The sequence below is a fragment of the Miscanthus floridulus genome, chromosome 4 (genome assembly GCF_019320115.1).
Source record: "Miscanthus floridulus cultivar M001 chromosome 4, ASM1932011v1, whole genome shotgun sequence".
In the NCBI taxonomy this organism is placed as follows: Eukaryota; Viridiplantae; Streptophyta; class Magnoliopsida; order Poales; family Poaceae; genus Miscanthus; species Miscanthus floridulus.
Window position 1 is genome coordinate 67,955,021 of NC_089583.1, and position 11,200 is coordinate 67,966,220.

An 11,200-nucleotide genomic window follows, 5' to 3' on the forward strand; every position below is an offset into this window, starting at 1 on the left:
ACACAATCTCAATTGAATATTTCTTGTGCTAATGAGTGTGCTTCTCAAGCAAGCCAATCTTCGATTGAGCAAAAATTTATAGAAAACATAGAGCTCAAAGAAGAGGTGAAAAGATTAAAGAAAGATGTGATTCGATTGAAGGGTAAGGAGAAAGCACAACCTTCTCAAGATAACCGTGATAACATGGTGAAGAAGCTTGAGAAGGGTTCAAACCTTGCTTCCTTCAAAACCCAACAAAGGAATCACATTTCAAGCAAGGCCAACACAACCAAGAGCAAGAAACATAGAAAAAGTATGTGCTATGGTTGTGGATTGTATGGACATGAGTGGGCTATGTGTCCACATAAGAATTGGGCCGACAAGGTTGAAGCCGCCACTCAAAAGGCTTCAATCAAGGAGGCCAAGCAAGTGAAGAGTGATGGACAAAGCGCTTGTCTCATGAGCAAGAAATTGGGGCATCCTACCAAGAAATGCCCAATATATCAAGAGTCAAGAAAGGTAGCCCAAGTTGCAACAAGAAGATGCTATGGATGCAATGAGATGGGCCACAAGGTTGATAGATGTCCATACAAGCAAAACAAGCATAAAGCAAACAAAGGTCGCATATGCTATGCTTGTAAAAGAAAGGGGCATCTAAGCTATGATTGCCCAAATGGTAACATCCCTAAGCCGAACACATTTGTTTATGATAATATGCTTAGGAAGACCACAAAAGGAGTTAGCACTAGCAAGGTGATGTGTTCACCACAAACTAGTACTAAGGCCATTTGGGTGCCTAAGCACTTGTTGACTAACCCAAAAGGACCCAACAAGAGTTGAGTACCAAAATGTGCTTAGGTTGATAATGTAGGTACTTGGTGGTGAGATGAAAGCTTCGGGGTGGTTGAGCAAGTAAATTGAAAATATTCACTCAATCTATCAATCAATTCTTATCATAATCTCATATATGGTTGACCCGAAGATAAATCAATGACCATATCGTTTACTTCATCTCTACCATTGGTAACAAGTATCTAAAGACCTTATAGGATAGCCACTTTGTGTTTAGTGCTCAATGGCTCACAAATAAGCATATTTGTGAAATAATTGGAAGTGACTAATTAGTTTTATTTAATCATTATCATATTTGCCATGTGATGCTTTTAATGGCTCTCTAGTAGAGCAATGCATTTGTTCAGATGCAGGCATACAAGAAGTACTAGAGCTAAAACGAAGAATCACAAGCAGCGCTTCAATTGTTTCTGTCCTATGCCAACCAGACATGTCCGGTATGGCCAGAGCAGAAACGAAAAGTGTTTATGTTCTTCACATGCCGGACGTGTCCGGTATGTCTACCGGACGTGTCTGGTATGGCAGCAACCAGAGCACTAATTGGGATGTAATTGAGGTTTGATCCATACGATTTCATATATCCTTAATTTGCTTAGAAGCTTGTGATCTATCAAACCTAAGTGGGTTGTGAGTATGTCTCAATGAAATTTAAATATGGCAAATTACTTTGTGTTGGTCAAAATAGAAAATTGACTCCCAAATTCTTAAAAGAATAAAGTGCTTGTTGAAAGTCATTCAAATTACTTGTGGTACTTATTTAGGGGGAGCTTAGTTTCTATTTTGCACCATTGTGGACTAACAAATCTATCTAGTATTATTTGTAGTCCTTTGGATGAAAATTGATTTCATATATGGTATGATTATTTGACAAGTGAGGTCAACATGATGTTGTCATGCCATGTATTATCTCAGTGGTGATATTGTGGGCTCAAGGCAAAGGTATGTATTTACATACATGCATTGTAAGTGCATCTAAGGCCCTTTATATGTTAGTGTGTGCATTTGTGTGATATAGGATAGATGTTTTTTCAAAATCCCTAACTAGCATGTGTAGGTGGTGTGTTTTTTTTAAAATCATGTGGTTTTGGGTCTTTGTGACCTAGTCATGTCATATTGTGATTATTGCTACCCTTGGTTGATTATTTGCCTAATCACATGTGACATGGTTCTCTCAAGTCCATAAAAATCCCTATGTCCGTCTAAATTCTTTCTCAAGTTTTTGAAAATCATAAATTTGCCAAATATTCGTAAAAGAGAAAATCAATTCTTGGCTAATTCATGTCCCCTAAGTGAGAATCCTAAGCCTATTTCAATTGATGCAAATATTATGCCTAGGAAGGTTTGTTATTGTACCTTATTGGTTAGTATTGCAAAAATTCCGCTATTCATACTAAGGCTATGCCTAAGTATGTTGCATCTAACATGAGAGGACCCAAACTAGTTTGGGGTACCATCGAAAAGTGGATGATCGTTTGTAGGTACCATGGCATTGGAGACTTGATTCAATGAAATTATTATTGTTCATCTTATGTTGAGTCAAGTATTAAAACCTAGTGCAATTCTATCCCAATGCCAAGTCAAAATTGATTGAAGTCCATATGCTATCAACATACAAGTGTCATATTCAAGTTGTGGGAATTTATTGATGTATTTGAAGGCCTGTAAATAAGTGGAGTTGCAGCTTGCAAAGATGATCATAAGCTATCAAGGTATATCTCTTGTTGATCAAAGTTTATTTGGGTGCATATGAGTTAATTTAATTGGATATATATATGCATATGTTGCTTGCTATGAGATGTTTGAATGGATTAAATGCTTAAGTAATCAAGTTTGAAGTTGGTTTGATTGGATATGTTCATAAGATTTCTTCTAGTAAGTGGTTTGAATGGACATATATCTTGTGAGAGTATTCAAACAAGTTGATTTCAAGTTTGGTTCAATTTGGAGAAAAATAGCTCAATTATTGAAATCTGTCCAATATTGAAAATCTGAGCTAGCAGTGATCATTGACATGTTTGAGCAACCAAATCTATTTGTATTGGCTTAAAACTTGGTCTGCATGCTCTACACTTATGGTATTAGTTGCTGTGCAAATTTCATGAGATTTGGATAAGTGATACTTCGGATTTGGAGTAGATCTTGTCAGCTATAGTGCAGCAGTTTTCAGCATGTAGCAGTGTGGAAAGATATGAAATCTGGTAGAAATATAGAAGTCAAAAGAAGCTAAAATTTTTACAGCTACTAGAAGGCTTAGTGTGTCACATCTTCACCAAATTTTGTGGTTTTTGGATATGTACTTTGGGAGATATGATTTATTCTTTGAAGAGTACAGAATCTGCCAGGAAAGTGACAATTATTGGATTGATCAAAAGTCACTTATATTCAAAGGTCCTCAAATTAGAATCATATCTATAAGTGATTGCGGTACCTATGTTTTGGTTTTGGTTTGAGATAGAAGCATGACAAATGATGAGTACAAGACAATTTGTTTGAAGAGTGTATCTGGTACACATTTGGTACTCAAGCTAGAGATCAAGACCAAGATGAAGATGAAGATGGAGTTTAAGTTCTAGTGATAATTGGAGATCTTTTGATAGAAAGAAAAGGACTTAAACAAGTAGAAAGAAAAGGACTTAAAGAAGGATTCAAAGTTATTCATCAAATTAAGTCCAACAATATGGATCAATCAAACAAAATCTTTCAAGTGGATCAAGTGATTTTCTTTTAAGTTATTTCAAGTGAGTATCAATGATGGTTCTTTGGAGAGAGGTCACTTTATCCTAGGCTTGGATGGCTAAAATCAAAGTGGTAATCTAAAGGGACATTTGAGGTACTTGGTTGAAGAAAATCAAGAGATTGGTCTAGAAAGCAAGCAACACCCAAAAGAGAACAAGTCATGAAATTTTAAGTGGTATTACAAGTGGTGCATCTTTTTAGTTCTCTCAAGCAAGCAATGATCAAAGAAGAAGCAAGCCAACCACAACAAGAAGAGTGCACTTGGTCATTAGTGATTCTCAATTCATATGGGTGAAGAATAGGAATTCAAAGAATTGGTATCTATTGGTCTTCACCAAGCTTATAATTGGACTTCATGGTGCTATTGGAGAAATGAATTGAAATCTATATGACTATCTTCCTCTCCAATATAGCAAAGGTATCATTGTATTGTGCATGATCATTTTTCATCCCTTACTAGTATGCGGTTAGTGCATATAGTACATGCTTATAGGATCATGCATTATAAATGAAAATTTTTTGATTCATAGACTACCACTATTGCTTGAATGATTATATGATCTAGTGGTTAGTGTATGAGTTTGTTCATGAGCTAGTAAACCCATGTACTTGATCTATTTTGAATTGCAAACAAGTGACAAGTACAACCTCTTTAAGATGACAAAGGGGGAGAGTTTAATACAAAGGGAGAGATTAGTACAAAGTTTGAACCTTAAGCATTCTTTGTGCTTTGTATGACAGCTTGTAGCCCCTTGTCCTTAATATGTCATTGTTGGACCTTTGTGGTGATAGATGACAAAGGGGGAGAGAGACTGATTAAAGCTTCAGGATAGTCTCATTTGCTTATCTTTGTACCTAAAGATATGTACTGCAGGCTCTGAAGATATGTACTGCAGGCTGTCATTTCTTGTTTTTGTGCTTCATTGATGTATCTTGGATTTGAGATAGATTGTATCATGTGAGAGATGAGACTCACTTATGCTTTATCTATATATCTCTTGAGATATGATCTTTTTTATATATCGGTGGTTTCTGGACTTGAGAAAATATGTAATGAGTGCTATGTGTGAATTACATGTGTTATATTTATTTTCATAAGGACTATGCATGCTAAAATGAAAATATTTGATGTGATGCCTTTATATTTATTCTTGTGTGATATATCTTGTCATATGCATCATGGTTTAACTTTGTCACACACATGCACCCCACGGATGCAATGATTTAGGGGGAGTCTCCTATATGTTTTAGTATGTGCAATTGACATTTGAGGTCATTTTGTGAATTCTAATCATAAGCACATATTAAGGGGGAGCCTCTCATAAATCATTGAACTCAAAAGTTTAAATGTTTATATCATTTTGTAAGCTTTAATCAAGTTGTCATCAATCACCAAAAAGGGGGAGATTGAAAGTGCATCTAGCCCTTTAGTGAGTTTTGGATGATTGAATGACAACGTGATTAAAGAACTAACCTGTTTGCTAAGTGTGGACAGGTAATAGGTTATCTCACAGGTACTTAATGAAAGCCAAAATGATATATTGTTGTATAAACAATCTAGTTCAAGCACAAGACAACAATGCAAATAGAATTCATGCAAAGGCTTATTTATTGTGGGATTTCCATGTTCTATGTGAAAGCAAGCTTGTAAGAATTAATTAATGAGACATAAGGGATTGTATATGGATTGGTCTCATATTTGAAGCTTGCTAAATTGAAATGAAAAAGATAATAATACATATGAATGAATGATTCAACACAAGATGTGACTTAATGGCTTGAGATGGTGAAGATAGCAAGGAAAGGCTTCGAGGTACTAAGCAAGGGTGAAGGGCAAGCGACAGCTTGGTGGCCGAAGAACCTAGCTAGGGTGAAGAAGAAAGTACTTGCATTTAGTTGAGGTACTAATCAAGCTAAGATGGTCATATTGATGTGAAGGATCAAATCTATATTGGACAAGTTGACTAAAGTGACTTGATGCATTTGGAGTTATTCATATTTGATGAATGGAATCAAGTCACATGCTCAAGATGGCTATGCTCAAGTGAAAAGATCAATATTGACATGTTGGCACCCTCACTTGATGAAGATTGAAAGACACGGCATCAATTTAAAGAAGATCAACTCAAAAGGTTTAATTTCATTTTTCTTCCGATCTTGAGTTAATAGGTATGCCGTACTATTAAGAGGGATGTAAGTTTAGGTGGTCTGAGGAAGATAGAGTGCTCAAGCATAATAATTAAATCAAAAGAGAGACACTCTAGCACTTCACGAGCACAAAGAATAATTTTCTGTGACTGTCGGTGTCGGAAGTCCCGACGTAAGCCGGAACTCCCGACAGTCGGAAGTCATGACTCTTGCCAGAAGTGCTGACTCCCAGTCACTGCCTGTGCGGTGACTGTGGACGTCGGAAGTCCCGACGTGAGTCGGAACTCCCGACAGTCGGAAGTCCCGACCCAAGCCGGGAGTCCCGGCATCGATGGTTCTACTAACCTGCTGGCTGTGCACGTCAGAAGTCCCGACGTTCGTCGGAAGTTCCGACGTTCGTCGAAAGTTCCGACGTTGACTGTCTCGAGTGGACTTTGACCTCGCATGAACAGTGTTTTCTTCATACGTCGGAAGTCCCGAGATCTGCGTCGGAACTCCCGACGTAGATCTGAACGGTTAGATTTTGCCTTGGAGTATATATACCCGTCTTCTCCATTCTAACCGTTGCCCACTCATTTCATTGCAACAAACACTCGGCCAAAACAGCCCCAAGCATTCTAGGCTCGCCACTCTTCTCTCCTTTGCCTCCAACTTCAATTCCTAAAGGGTTTGAGTGATTGGAGAGTGGATTGGGTGAGAAAAACACTTTGAGCAAGCTTGAGCACTTGATTTCTTCGTCAAGCCGGTTTGATTTGCATTTGTTACTCTTGGGGATTTTCCCCTAGCCGGCGAGGCGTCGCCCAAGAGCTTCCATCTTGTGGAAGAGCCTTGGGAAGTTTGTATTACCCTTGTTTTCTAGTGAAGAAACTCAAGTGACCTTTGTGGTATCCTTGAGTGAGGCAAGGAGGTGGAAGAGACTCCGACCAAAGTGGTCACCTCAACAACGAGGACGTAGGAGCTCCTTTGTGGGGCTGCCGAACCTCGGGATAAATTCTTGTCTCCCGCGTGCTTGTTGTTGTTGTGATTTGCTCGAAATTACTTGTATTTGGTTGTCTCCCCCTCTCTAGCTATTTCTTAGGGTTTGGGACTCGATCTACGGAGTGGTGGCTTATCAACGTCAAGAGAGTGACCCAACACCTTACCTTACCACTAGGAAGTGGGTTTAAACGCCTATTCACCCCCCTCTAGGCGACATCCTAGATCCTTTCACTCCACGAACGGGAACACGGAGTTGTGCTGGTTCCTGATCAATACTTGCGACGTCAATGCGACCGATTCTGATGGTAGTATGGCGCCGTAGAGGGTGTGTTTTTCTTTCTATGACATTAGTAAGTCGTGAATGTTCCTTTAGTGCATTATGCAGAGAGTTTATTTGCGTGTGAAATATTGATGGAAGCTAGCTGGCTGTGGTCATGCACTGACGCAAAATTGTGTAATATTTCTATATACCTATATGATTTTGCAAATTGTGATGAAGCAGATGCTGGTGAACTTTTAGTAGCATTGTTTTTATGTTGCCCTTAAGCACTAGGCACTAGGTTGCTACGATCAATTTACCATTATTCTTGATTCATGAAAGATGTCAGTTACACTTAGGTTTTACTTGATGATAGATAATGGTAACATTGTTATTAGTTGTAGAAACACATTTAGAATTTTTGTGTCCGACAAGCTTCTTTTATGTCAAAAGTACATTGAAACAGGAGATGAATGCAATTCAATAGCTATACTTTTTTTTTTGCCTCTTGTGAGTTTGAATAGTGCCTGCTCCAAACCAATGTGAAACTTAAGTTGTAGGAACTTTTCACTAAGTGTTCTCTTGCAAATTTTGATAGTTGGCATCACCAAATCTGATTGTTCCTGTTGCAATGCACGGTGAGTATAATATACTTTGTTTTAAGGTTTTGTGGAAGATTTTTCATGACATGCAGTATTATCCATGTGACGAGCACTAATATTTATATATATACTCAAATCTGTATACAGGATGGTATGGAGATGCGACAGAACTTATTCGTGGATTTAGTGGCGCACGAAAGAAATGGAGATCGAAGATTTCTTTCTGCTGATATAAAATATTATCTTAGCAGCATCACGGAAAAATCTATACAGTAGAGTTTGTGAGCCTACGATGCCGCACTCTCTATGACTATGTTAATTTCATGAACTTTGCTTTTTGGATTAAATGTTATTTTAACATTGGTATTTAACTTCACAGTATTGTTATCTTATCGTGTGATCCGTGTGTTTTTAGTCTAGAAGTTTTGCTGTCCCGTAGCAACATATGGGCACAAACCTATAATATTATATATAATATAGGATCTGTCTACATGACATTCAGTTGTTTTTGGCCCTGCTATCAACTGAATTATTCCCATACACTTACACTGTCTTCTACCTATATTTACATTAAATTATTACTATATTTACAATGACTTGTTCAATGTAATTTATTAGATATAGTGGTGTAATTTGAGAATAACACAAATATATGCCAAAGTTTTCAGAAAAATTTACAAATTATTTCTATGGATTCCAGATATCAGAGAAATATATATCAAATTGTTCACAAATATCATTAAATTGTTAACAAATTATTCACAAATTTTAGAAAAAATACAAATATACATGTGGGCTGGGCGTACACGGTACATAATACGTGTATTCCGTTGGAGCTATACACGGGCGTAGATGCGGGCATACACGGACCAACCACGGACGTATGTGCGTGTATTCTAGATGACCCGGACCTAGAATGCTGGAGCACGAGCATGTGCGGGGACCGGCAGCCCATCTCGCGTGACCAACCGACTGACTTATAGCAATTTTGATAATATAATAAAGCAGTTGCGGTGCGGCCTTGCAATTGCGTCGTACGTGACCGTCTGCACTTTGTTTGGTCTGATCGATGCATAAGGAGTAGGGATGAAAATGGATCGGATACGGACGGATATCACAGATATTACATTTGTTTTCATATTTCTGTCCGGATTCGGATTCGAATACGGATAGTATCAACTATGTCGGATATGATACGATTGGATATCGACATCATAAATATGCGATTTGTATATTCGGATACGGATACGGTATCGGATGTTGGATATCCGGACTCGGATACGGACAGATCTCAACCCCTCTAAACAGATTCAGTTTCGAATACGGTCGAAAAATATCCGTACCATTTTCATCCCTAATAAAGAGGGCACCGAGGCATGGTAGGGAAAAAAAAAGAAGGTGACGCGCCGCGCTCTTTTGCGGGAAGGGATGCATAGAGAACTTTGTACTTCTAAAAATACTTGTAACTGAAACATTATAAGCTATGGACTCAAACATTAGAAACTTAATTTGTAATACAAACTCCAAAACTTAAAAAAATCCTAAATTTGCACTATGAATTCAGTAACTTCCATCTGCTAGCAGAATTTCGAAAAAAAAGAAAAAGAAAACATCATACTAATAACTTCATAGTTCTGGTAAGGAGTACGAGGTTCTCTAAGGATCTGTTTGGACGTATATAATGGAAAGCTGACATTGAATTGGGTACCAATGCCAAAGTATTGGAAATGAGCTACAATACTAAATCAGACGTTTGGATATACATAATAAAATTGCCACTTGGAATCTAGGGACATGGCGAATACCAAATAAATGTTTGGATGTAATCTCGTCGAATTGAATTGAGTGTCTTCTTCTTCGCCTAGTAACACCCCACTTCACCTACTTGGCACCGGAGCTCTCATCCACCACCACCATCACCAGCTTCCGCCCATCGCTCGAACTCAGGTGCCGCAGGAAGTGCTAGCTGCCGCCTTCGGTGCTCCCCCATTGATCCACTACTCACTGCTACCGGACTCGAGGAAGGGGATCCCGGCCATGGTGGACCACCCACGGGGAGGAAGACGACCTTTGATTGGTTGGTGGGCATGGGAGTTTGTAAGGTCCTAATGGCTAGAGTGAGGTTGAATAGCCTATTAAAAATTTCTACAACAACACTTAACAAACCGGTTAGACAATTATGAGGCGAAGCAAGTGTTGCGCTAGCCTACTAAAAATGCAAGCCACCTAGCACAATTCTAGTTTCTATAGTTTTTATCCACACAATGGCTATATCACTACACTAAGTTAGTGTGCTCTTAAAGACTAACTAAAGAGCCACACTAACCAAATTAATAAGCTCTCACAGCTAGCTACACTAAAGAGCTTGATGACTAGTTTGCGATAATATAAAGAGAGAGAGCAATATAGTTATACCACCGTGTTGAGGAGTGAACCAATCAATCATAAAGGATGAATACCAATGAAGACCAATTACCTCAGAATCAAATGATGACACAATGATTTTTTACCGAGGTTCACTTGCTTGCTGGCAAGCTAGTCCTCGTTGTGGTGATTCACTCACTTGGAGGTTCTCGCGCTAATTGACATCACACATCAAACCCTCAATAGGGTGCCGCACAACCAACATAAGATGAGGATCACATAAGCTACGAGCAATTTACTCAAGTACCTTTTGGCTCTCTGCCGGAAAAAGATCAAGAACCCCTCATAATCACCATGATCGGAGCCGGAGACAATCATCAACCTCTGCTCGACGATCCTCGCTGCTCCAAGCCATGTAGCTAGCGGCAACCACCAAGAGTAACAAGCAAACCCTGCAGCGAAACACGAACACCAAGTGCCTCTAGATTCAAACACTCAAGCAATGCACTTGGATTCACTCCCAATCTCACAAAGATGATGAATCTATGATATATATGAGTGGGAGGGCTTTGACTAAGCTCATAGGTTGCTATGTCCATGTAAATGGCCAAGTAGGTGAGCTTGAGCCAGTCATGAGGCTTAAATAGAAGCCCCCACGAAATAGAGCCGTTGTACCCCTTCAATGGGCACAACACGGGGTGACCGGACGCTCCGGTCAGATCAACCGGACGTAGGATCCCAGCGTCCGGTCGCCCGATGCTTGCCACGTGTCATCGGCTTCAAACGCTGATCGCCCGATCTCAATGGTCATCAGTACATTTAAGTAGTGACCGGATACGCTGCTCAAAGTGACTGGACGCACCAACACCAGCGTCCGGTCGTTTCCAGTAAGGTACCAGAAGCAAAAAATCACGACCGAACGCGTCCGGTCGTGACCGATCGGACTCACCCAGCGTCCGGTCACTCAACGTCTCCCCTGTGCGCTGCATATGTCATCATACGTCATACTGACTGGACTCAGGTCCTGAGCATCCGATCATTTCTCGTGCCAGCGTCCGGTCATGAGACCGAAACCGCACACTCACTGCTGTCGCTGACTGGACGCGCCGGTCCTATCGAGACCAGCGTCCAGTCACTTATAGTGACCTCCGTTCACCTAGGTTTAGCCACCGAATACATCCGTTACGTTCTGTGAAACCCTGTCTTTTCTATACAGTGCGCCAGTAGCACCGTCGGACTGTCCGCACTCTATGGGCGGACACTCTGCCTGTGAAGTTTAGAA